Source organism: Mastomys coucha, unplaced genomic scaffold (assembly GCF_008632895.1).
Source record: "Mastomys coucha isolate ucsf_1 unplaced genomic scaffold, UCSF_Mcou_1 pScaffold1, whole genome shotgun sequence".
Classification (NCBI taxonomy): Eukaryota; Metazoa; Chordata; class Mammalia; order Rodentia; family Muridae; genus Mastomys; species Mastomys coucha.
Window position 1 is genome coordinate 85281620 of NW_022196891.1, and position 10762 is coordinate 85292381.

Consider the following 10762-nt stretch of genomic DNA (forward strand, 5'->3'; position numbering starts at 1 on the left):
AACTGTTTGGAAAGGTCAGAGGTGAATTTACAGTCCTGATCATGTACCTAAGTGGAGATGAGGGCTTACAAAGAAACACACTGTAGTCATGGACTGGACAACTTCTGAGAAGGCAGGAACTTTAAGTAACTGAGTAGTGCCCTTTCCGGGGCTGGAAACAATGGATGGATGTGTGACTGCATGCTCAGTTGTAAGCCGGGGCTTGGAATTGGTGGGAGCTGACATTATTCTCTCTCAGTAGCAATGAAGAAGCAGTCACTGGCAAGATGCCTTAAGCTCTCATTTTCCTAGTGCCCAGAGGGTATTTTAAATGATTACAAAGAGAACCTTCGCTTTTCATAAGGGAATTCAAAAAAAAAAAAAATCAATTCACAGAGCCATTTTCTTACATTTTTTTGTTTATTTGTTTTTGTTTGCTTGTTTGTTTTTTTAATCAATATGCATGCCTGATGAGTTTGGGGACAGTGTGGGAAGCTCTGTGTCGTCAAAGACCGCCTGAGTTCAAGGGCATTTGAGAACTGCACGTCTGCACACAGAGTATAGGATGGGATGGGGGGCAGAGGCAATGGGAGCATAAAGGTTAGAGTCACACGTCCGCCTTGACAAAAATAAAATTGTGCTCTCTATAGGGAGCCAGTCTTACTAGGTGAGTCTGGAGTTACATTACAGCCAGAAGCAAAGTGAAACTTTCCTTTGGTCTTACCTTTAGAATTTTTTATGTAACAGGATAAAAATTAAGTGAACTTGTACACATGCATGCACATGTATGAGTACACAAACACACACACACATAAACACACAACACGCACACACAGACATACACACACATACACATATAAACACACACACGGACACACACATAAACACACGTAACATGCACACACAGATATACACACACTTAAACACACACATAAACACACACATGGACACACACACATACACATGGACACACACATACACACACATATGGACACACACACACGGACAAACACATGGACACACACACACTATTCAAGCCTTTGTGATCCACACTCTCTTCTCACACCCACGGGGCGTGCCTGAAGCTCGGCATCTCAGGTCAGGCCACTCCCCTTCTGCACTGCTGCGCATCCACTTTAGCCATGCTCGCTTGAGCCTTTATGAAAAGTGAGAAATTCTACCAAAGAAAATATTGAACAAAAATACAAAGGGGGTGAGGGGTTTTATCAGTAAATAGAATTAGTTGGCTTGCATTAATAAATCACACGGATGGGACATGAGCCGCTATGAAACATGGCCACACTTATCTACAGAAGGAAAAAAAAAAGAAGAAGTAGAAGCAAAGGAGCATGAGGGCCTCAGCAAATGCTTGACTTTAGCTGGGGAGTGTAAGGGCACAAGAACAGATGACGGTGCCCTAATAGCCCTTTTTAAGAATGACAGGCCCTGCCATTAGCATCCCTTTATACCCTTGGAAATTGCTCATGCCTCGCTTTTCTGCTTCCTATCTGCCTGGCTCTTTTTTATTTCTCTTTCAATTTCGTCCGCGCTCGGATAAGCGCGTGCTAACACAATATGATTGAGCTGTAAAATGGAACGCTGTCGCCTCTAATCTCCTTTATGTAGATATGGAGGTTCGGCACACTCCACTCCCTCTCCATTGTTGGCCTTTCTTGGAACCCGCTGCCGAGGAACGAAGGCTCGGTCAGACAGTGGAGGAGCTTGGTTTCACAGGGTGTGATAAGGCAATTATCAGCCCAACAGGCAGATCTGGGATTGTTCTTTGTGGCTGATTAGGATATTATTATGTCCTGGAATTTCCTTAGCAAAATACAGCGTGGGCTTAGCAGGTGGCACTTAAAAAGCCGTAGCCCGTATTAGCTGACCTATATAAGTGGCTTGAGCATACTTATGCATCTTGTCCGCCGGCCTACTACTTTAAAGGAACAGAAAATGAATTTGAGTAATGAAGTGGGTGGGTGTAATTTAAAAGAAAACATGGCAGACTTTCCGGTCGTCCTGTTTCCATAAGTTAAATTTAGCTGATTTCGTTTTGCGGCAGAGGGGCTCAAAGCTGAACCTCTCTGGGGTTGAGCCAAGCTCGCCGGCTGATGGGTACGCCTTGCTCAGCTTCCATATTGCTTGTTCATAACAGAACACGTGGGGCATCTTTCACAAAGGAGGGCTTTGCTCGATGCTGGGAACACCCCAATCACATTTTTTTTCCTTAAAAGATACATTTATTTTTATTTGTGTATGTGAGCATGCGCCTGTATGAGTTAGGCACCACGAGCACGCAGCCTTCCACGGAGGCCAGAAAGAGGGCCTCGCAACCCCTGGACCCATCGTGTTTGTGAACTGCTCAGAATGGGTGCTGGTAACTAAACCTGGGGCCCCTGTGAGAGAAACCAGTCTCCTTAGTCACGGAACCGAGTCTCCAGCCCCACTTCATCACGTTCTTAAAACAATGCCTCGTGAATGATGGCAGCAGACAAAAATGGAAAGAAGCCCACGGGGCTCTCCTTCAGCCAAGGCAGGGCTAGGGAAGCCGGAAGAGCAAGCCACGCTTGAGTGTGAAGCTATGAGAAAACAGTTCTAAGCACTTTTCTTTCTGTAAAAAAGTAGAAGGGACACTAGCCAGCATTTCCCATCTCTGCTAACTTTGAAATAAAAAATTCAGTCAAAGTTTACTCGCTCACAGGGCTTTGTAGAGTTTTTTCTAGTTTCAATTTGTAGACTTCAGTGTGATGACAAGAATCTCTAAAGACAGGAAGCAAACTCTTTTTATACTAAGACATATGCGTGTGTATACACATGCCTTATATGTATATACACATATGTGTATGTATACACACACATATATGTTTTACATGTAATTATATATATATATAATTTTTATAAAAAATGATTTTTTTTTTACAAAATAATCAAGAATGTTTGAACTTTGGTCCCCAGTGGCACTGTTTGGAGATACAATTATTTTATTGTTGAAATAAATTTTCTGTAGAGAGCCATTTTTAAGATTATACTTTAATGTTGCGGTTTAATTTTGCAGTATTGCCTTCTGGATATTGTTGATTAAATTCTCCCACCCCACATCACACCCTTGAAGACAGAGTCTCACTTAGAGCCCAAGCTGGTTTGGGTCTCATTCTGTGTCCCTGTCTGACCTCAAACTCATGACAATACTCGTGTTTCCTCCTCCTCCATCTTCAATGTGCACGATCCATCGAGAAGCACAGGCAGAAGCCTGGAGACAATGGTGGATACAATGGCCCTGGGATTCAGTCTCATTTTTAATATATACAAGCCTCTGTATGGAAAATGTAGGATGTAATTTGACAGTTAAGGAGAAGCAGGCGGGGGTTGACTAAAGGCGACCTATGCAATATGTAAGTCATGTCGTATTTATTTTGATTCTTTATCAGTAAAACTTGATAAATATTTCCTGGTTTGTTGGTTTAAAGTGTACCCAGCACAAAACTTTAGCTAGCCTTTAGGGACCATTTGTACTTCATCCCATCGATTATGGGATGAAGTACAAATGGTCCCTAAATGTTTCCATGTGGTTGTGTTTTATATTCCTCTGAATGAGTTAAAGTAAATGTCCACATCTTTCCCCAGTAATCTATTATGTGCTTATGTAACTCTATAAATGGATAAAAGTTAAATGTAGACCCAAAGCCCTGGGAATGCATAAGGCTGAGTGACAAGGTTATTCAGTTATTAAACATTTAGAGATTGTTTAACATAACAGCTAGTTGTATCCCTTCATACCTGTTGGCTAAAGTGCTAATGAGAGTAAAATCAGAAAAGAAGAGCTGTATCTGAAAATATTTTGTTATTTAATTGCACAATTAAATATACTTTGAAAATCAAATGAGGAAAAATACATATGGAAATTATCAATCTTTATATAATTAATCCAAGTACTATAAAGAATAGTCTAAATGTAAAAATACTCAGGAATCCTTTTTATTTGCAAAGTACTGCTTACATATGGTCCTTTCAGTGCCTTAAATTCAAAGGACCCCTACCCCCAAGTTAGTACTCATAGAAGTCATTCAACAAACTTCTGTTCTGATAAACAAGGGAATACTTCCTTAGCTAAGAGATCATTGTGTGGGTATTATTGTTCATTCCTAGACAGATGAGACCCATAATTGTCCAAGTAATGTCATCTATCTTAGGCAACCTTTAATAACTGAAAGCTTTAGAACTGTGTACTGGCTGGTTTTATGTGTCAACTTGACAAAAGCTGGAGTTATCACAGAGAAAGGAGCCTCCCTTGAGGAAATGCCTCCATGAGATCCAGCTGTAAGGCATTTTCTCAAGTAGTGATTAAGGGTTGGAGGGCCCATTGTGGGTGGTGCCATCCCTGGGCTGGTAGTCCTGGGTTCTATAGGAAAGCAAGCTGAGCAAGCCAGGGGAAGCAATCATCCCTCTACGGCCTCTGCCTCAGCTCCTGCTTCTAAGTTCCTGGCCTGTGTGAGTTCCAGTCCTGACTTCCTTTGGTGATGAACAGCAAAGTGTAAGTGTAAGCTGAATAAACCCTTTCCTCCCCAACTTGCTTCTTGCTCATGATGTTTCGTGCAGGAATAGAAACCCTGACTAAGACAAACTGTCAAAGAGAAACAGGACCCGGTATATCGAAATGGGTGGTGAAAGGAAGTGAGTTGAGGTATCACAAGAGGAGTTCTCTCTGCTTTCTGTAGCTGTCCTTGCTGAAAATGAAATGCAGACCGATGACAGTATCGCTCACAGATCAAGTTCAAGAGACAAGCCACAGTTCCTTACTGGGACCCACAGAGGACGGTCCTTTCTACCCAGGGCCTTGAGTTTGAGCTAACCAAGTGTATAAGATCTGGGAAGCTTAAAAAATAACCAGACTTACAAGGTCCTTCCCTGCGATGATGTCATCAGTAAACAACTGCTCAGGGAGAGGCACCTCTACAGTAGAGTTTCCTGCAAACCGCGCAGGAGACTCTAGTGATATTCTTTTCTGAGTCTACACAATTGGCATTGAGCCACTCAGACTCCCATAGGCAGCCTATCACTCGCATTCTTGGAAGGTAGTTATGCTCACCACCATATGACCAACGCAGGTTGTCTTCAGACGCACCAGACAAGGGCATCAGATCTCATTATGGGTGGTTGTGAGCCACCATGTGGTTGCTGGGATTTGAACTCATGACCTTCCAAAGAGCAGTCGGGGCTCTTCCCCGCTGAGCCATCTCACCAGCCCAGTCACTCGTGTTCTTAATAAACTTGTTGGCTCACTAAGCTGGATATGACTGGAATTTCTTTTTTGGTATATAATTCGTGCTATAGCTGGGATAAATAGACATTTCTTCATGTTTCCCCATGAAGAGTCACACAACATAATTGATGCTTTAAATAATAATTGGCAGAACCTAAGATGAATTTGGGGAAGAAGCAATCGCATCATCCTTGAGATGGGGTCAGAACTGAGACCAAGCAGCCCGGATTGGGAATATCCATAGGTCCAATCTAAATACGCCTTCTGTCTCCCTTGTAGGGTGGGATGGTTTGTCTTTGTGCTGCAGTGGCAGCGGTGTGCCCCTGGGTGTGGGTGATAAGACACGGAAAAGAGGTTGGGCCATGGGAGCATCCCTGTGGTAGTGAGTAGGACTAAGGAAAGCTGTCTCTGTCCACGTTAGAAGGGAAGGCACACCTACCTCTCTGATGAATGAGGGCCACCATATCCCTCCTGGGATACTCCCAAAGCTAGAGAATAGATTGCCATCCCTGACAGTAGCTTGAAGGAGACAAGGTCATAGGCAGGCCATGGACGGGCTTCGTGGTCCTTGCTGGGATGGCGAATAAGACGTTGAAGCTCAGCTGCTGCCCAGGAAGGACTTGCTGGGCAGGAAAGACATTAGGATGGCACCTTCTTCGTTAACCTCTAGTTTGGTAGGAAACTAGGAGGGGAGAGGGTAGGGTGATATGGAGGTGCTCACTTGCCATTTCCTACATTGGTGAGATAGAAAGGAAAGAGATTATAAATTAGATTTGCATTAGAGAGCCCTGCTTGGCTTCCACAGACAACGAGGAGGGAGGAACTGAAGTCTGAGTGACTGAAGATAACTCTCAGGTCTGACAGTTAATACAGAAGTGTTGGGGTGGGGACTCCTGCATTCAGCTCAAACATGAGAACCAGAGTAATGGCTGACACTGGAAACTATGGTAACCAGGGGATGCTCTCTCCCCGAGCCGAATGACTCAGGAAATGCTTCTACCCAGAGAAGCAAAGAGCCCTTCACATCCTGGACTGTGGGGCTGTGCAACATGGCAGGGGAAAGCAAGGAGTAGCGAGTAAACTGTAGTGTAGGCAGCATTGTCCGTGACTTGAAATCTCACTTAAGTATGGCTAGCACTGAGAAACATCATTCATGCTTTATCTATTCGCCTATACGCTTTTCCCCAGTTTGAATACAACCCATAGTTTACCTTGTCAGCATCCTTTAAAAATAATTCCCTCCCATGGGTCAGCATGATGGCTCAGCATGGAAGGGCACTTGCCCTCAAGCCTGACAGCCAGGGGTTTGATCTTTGGAGGAGTACACAGTGAGAGGAAGGAGCAGCCTTCTGCTAATGCTCCTCCGTCCTATGCATGCAATAATTAAACAAATGTGAAGATAAATGACAGTTACCCCCCCCCCCAGTCTGACATAAGACTTAGAAAGCTAAGGAACCCAAGAGACTCGGGCACCTTACTAAGGCAAAGACTCGTAAGATCTCCCTCTGATATTATGGGAAGCAGTAAGCAATTACTGAGTCAGAAGAAACCCTTCAAAAGAGCTGCCTACAGATTGGGCAGGGATCCTTTCGGATGAATCTTTCATGAGTCGTTAGCCGTGATGAGGTGAGACTTTAGGTGATGCGCCTGTTTCTTGTGCCACACACTGTGTGACCCTTCACTCACCATCCTGTAGTAACCTCAGTGCCACACACTGTGCGACCCTTCACTCACCATCCTGTAGTAACTCCTCATTAGTTACTTTTCTCGCTGTGGTGAGAAATACCTCTCAAAAGCAATTGAAGGAAGGATGGATTTATTTTAGCTCGCAGTTTGAGTCTGCAAGTCATAGTGGCCAAGAAGGCGTGGGGGCGGGGCTCGTGAGATAACCAATCACATGGCATCTGTAGCTACAAAGCTGAGGGAACAATGCCCGCCCTCAGCACACTTTATCATTTTTACGGATTCCTGGACCCGAGTCTGTGGGACGATGCTACCTACAGTTAGGTGGGTCTCCCCATAACAGTTAATCCGATCTAAAAACTCAAAAAGCTCAGAGTGCCTCAAGGTGTGTCTCCTAGGGGATTCTAAACCATGTCAAGTTGACAGTCCATGTCAACCACTGCAGACCAATGCTGATTGGAAGCATTTCTCTAGTGTATTGGTGGTACCTATCTGAAGTGAATAGATTTTTCCTCATATCTCCCCAGGAAAGCCATACGACAGGCCCACTGCACCTCTCTGCTACCAGACTAAACTTTCTCTGCTTATGTGCACTCTATTCCGCTTTACCATGGCCAGTTACTCAATGTTTCTAAATACTTTTGCCTTTCCTATATAGCTATGCTATTGTCTACTCATAGGGGGATTGCAATCTTATAGCACTTCATGAAATCACAACTTCATAGTAAATCCCCAAATACATTTTAAGTGTTCATGTGTCAGCTTTGTTCATAGTAATATGTTCAGTAGTATTGGAAATTTAAAGGCTATAAGTATCAAAATACCTACCCCAACCCAAACATTTATGCCTATATAAACACATATGTTTTATATAAAAATATATAAACATATCCCCATATGATGAATATCACGGTTCTCTTCTTGATTTACATCACTATCCACTTCCTATCTGAATTCTTCATGGGTATTCTCTTGGACGAGCTTAAGCTTTAAAAGCGAAATGATTCTGTGTGTAATTTTGTTTAATTTTTAGCGACAGCTTCACCGTGTAGTTCAAAATGGCCTTGAGTTTGAGTTCATGCTGCTTGAGCAGGAATGTCAGGCCGGTGTGCCCTAACCATCCCTGGTGTACATGGTACTTGGTCACTTGTAAGATGCTTTCGCCGGCCTGTTACGTTATGTGCATAGTTATGGACACAGCACCTGCAGCTTAGCTCTTCGCTCCTCTTTACAGATGAGCATGCTTGAGAGCTAGGAGCCTGGCCTCTCCCAGGGATGGAGTGGGTTACTCAGTGCCCCTGATGGATCCCCTGTGTCTTTTCCCCCCGACTCTCCATCTGTATCACACCATTTATTTGTCTGTCCCAGGCCACCTACTTGTATTTTATAACAAATGGAGGATGATGTGACATATTCACCCCAAGTCTAAACTTTTGTCCGTAGACTCGCAAAACTGAAGGTTAAAGGAATGTCAGTGGTTAGAAAAGGAAATGCATGGCACATTTTAAATCAATAAAAATCAAGATGCTTGACTGATAGTATGCCCTAGACATCACCCATATTAATGGAGCAGGGCGGCCACCATCTGGCTAGTCGTGTGGATATTTGAGGAAATCCTTAAATGCCCGGTTATAACCATCGATGTGGACGTCCATGTGAATTTGATTGACAGTTAATGGTAAACAAGCAGAAGCGATTGGCTGCAACTTTCTACCCTATTAAAAAACGGTGGACCAGATGGGTATGGTCCATTCCTGTAACTCTAGATCTCTAGAAGCCGAGGCAGCAACAGGGCTCTGTGTTAAAGGTCAACCTCAGCTACAGGGTGAGACCGAGCCTAAGCCATCAACCCACCAACCCTCCAACCTGTCACCCAACAAAGCAGTAGGATAGCCCTCATAGTTAGCACTGACTCCATATCTAACTTCCTTCTTTCAACCCCCTCCTTGCACATACGCGTTTAGTGATGCCCATATAAGATACCATGTACACACACAAACAGGAACACCTCACAAGTTGGACTTCTCCGAACGATACAGTGCTGTATTGAGAAAGATGAACTTGAAACTACATAGAGTAGTGAGTGCTAAGAATGTCAGAAGAACCAGAGAGAGAGGCAAAGAATCCTTGTCATAGAGAACCTTGGCTTCCATGCTGAAGAAAGCAATTTCCTGTTGAAGTCAGAGCTAAGGCCTCTAAGATCCGAACTGTGAATGATCCGATTGAAACTTCCTCTAGAAAAGCATTAAATCAGAATGGTTGAAGCAACTTAAGCCGAGATATTAGTCAATATAATCAATGTATTATATTAATCCCTGGATTAATGGTTCCGTGATATCCCAGGGTATCTGTGATCCTATGACCTAGGATCTGTTGTGATTTTTATAGGGGTTTGGGGTGATTACTAAGCTCTATGGAATGGTCCGATGGAGAACTAATCATGTGCTTTACAACCCACCATGATCTCTCAGAAGTCTGAAGGAGCTGGGAGTTAATCTTGAGGCTTGTCATGATACAGGCACTCCATGGACCTGGTCCAGGTCCCTGTACTCTCTTCTAGCCTTCATGGGGCTGTGACCTCTGAGTTTTAGGTTGTTTGCAAAACTACTTGAAGAGTTAGAAAGGGCAACCTGTTTGGACATAGTGAGAAAACTACTCTGTAAAACCTGGTATCATGACTGCAACCCACATGTAAGTGATTGATTAAAGCTGTGTCCATAGAAACCCTGGCATGTGGTTCACAGAGCCCAGTGCACTGAGCTTCACTCTGTCCCTTGGTGACCGACCCTCGCTCTAACCCCACTCTCTCTTCCTGCCGTGGCTGGTCACACTCTCCCTCCGTGTTCCCCTTCATCTGCCTCAACCAATCTCCAAATGAATGCGTGTCTATCCCGGCCTTGGCTTTGACACTCTGGATATATTGATTAATAGTTGCCCTAAGCTCCTTTTAGCAAATCAAATTTTCACTTTTAGCAAGGATTTCGCCTCTGATTTATTCTGCAAAGTGAAATGCACTAAATTGACTTTGACATTCGGGGAAAATGGCAGAAAAACAAAGAGCCGAGGAAAGAGATATAAATTGTGTGGCAGCTGGAGACTCCAGAGAAATAGTTTTCCAGAGAATTCCATGCCATTTAACAACACTTTTTTTAAACACAAAAGTGATTTATTTAATTTTTTTAACTGCTGAGTTTTCTTTTAGGAAGATGTGTGAGGTTGGAATTTCCCATATGTTGTTTTGTTTGTTTGTTTGTTTGTTTGTTTCATAGATAAGTCCCACTGAACAGTTCAGGGAAGACACTAGAATGTTCGAGTTCACCATTCTGTTTTTTAATAAGATAATTTGAATATTTCTCTTCCAAAGGAATTTGACATTCTCGGCTTTCATAAATTCATTTTTATATGATGCAAAGCTATAGTAGCCGCAGTTTGAGAGAGATAGATGATACATAAATGATTGATAGATGTTAGATAGACAGATAAATAGATAGATAGACAGATAGGTGATAGACAGGCAGGTGATAGATAGATAGATAGATAGATGAAAGAAGATAGATAAGAGTATGTGTGTGATGAGTGTATAGTGTGTTTGTGTGTGAGTGAGTGTATGTATTTATGATTATTCTCAAGAGCACAAAAAAATAAAATAAAATGCTGAGTCACAAACATAAAAATAGAAAAGCCATGTAGGTCTGTTTTCTCATTGCTTCAATAATACCATCCTTGGCTGTGTTCATTCACATGACTGAGTAGACCTGCTTTCTACTTTTTCCAAGGTTCGGAATCAACCTCTGGGTTCTCCCTCTCTCTCTCTCTCTCTCTCTCTCTCTCTCTCTCTCT

General features: G+C 43.1%; 1 protein-coding gene across 10 annotated transcripts in view; it reads left to right on the forward strand.

Moving 5' to 3' along the window:
- Esrrg (estrogen related receptor gamma) overlaps nucleotides 1-10762 on the forward strand; it is a 628608-nt gene that overhangs the window by 565615 nt on the left and 52231 nt on the right. The gene's annotated exons all lie outside the window — the stretch shown is intronic.